The sequence below is a fragment of the Octodon degus genome, unplaced genomic scaffold, assembly GCF_000260255.1.
Source record: "Octodon degus isolate 3935 unplaced genomic scaffold, OctDeg1.0 scaffold00288, whole genome shotgun sequence".
In the NCBI taxonomy this organism is placed as follows: domain Eukaryota; kingdom Metazoa; phylum Chordata; class Mammalia; order Rodentia; family Octodontidae; genus Octodon; species Octodon degus.
The window spans coordinates 1,963,198-1,963,894 of NW_004524864.1; positions in this window are offsets into that span (position 1 = coordinate 1,963,198).

Consider the following 697-nt stretch of genomic DNA (forward strand, 5'->3'; position numbering starts at 1 on the left):
TTTTCATGTCCATTAAGATTTGGCTTATATACTTGGGTGTGCCTGTATTTGTTGAGTACATATTTATGAGTGTTACCTCTTCCACTTGAATTTTTCCCCTAACCATATATAGTGGAATTCTTTATTTCATTTGATCATTCTTGGTTAGAAGTTGAGACTGTCTGAGAACAGGATTGCTACATTTCCTTTTTTGACTTTCAGCCTGTGAATTTCTTTATGAGTTATGTGTGTTTCTTGCATACAGCATATTGGTGGAATTTGTTTCCTAATTCCCTGTGCCAGTCTCTTTTAATTGGTGAATAGAGTCCATTTTCATTCATGGTTATAATTGAGATATATTAACTTATGATTGTTATGTTATTTACCTGCTGTTTTTTACTACTTTTTCTCCTGTGTTTAATTGTTTTCCCTATTTAGTGTGTTCCTTCTGTTCTTGTTCCTGGAGATCTGATTATTTTTGTACCTCTCTAGAACATCTTTTAGTAGTCTGTGTAGGATTGGATTGGTCATCATGGAATTCTATAATTGTTTTTTGTCATGGAAGTATTTCATTTCTCCATCAAAGTTGAAAGAGAGTTTTGCAGGGTATAGTAGTCTGAGCTGGAATTTGTTTTCATAGAGGACTTGAAGTACTCTGCTTCATTTTTTTTTCTTTTCAAAGTTTTATTGATAAACATATAGCAATGAGACAGTTTCA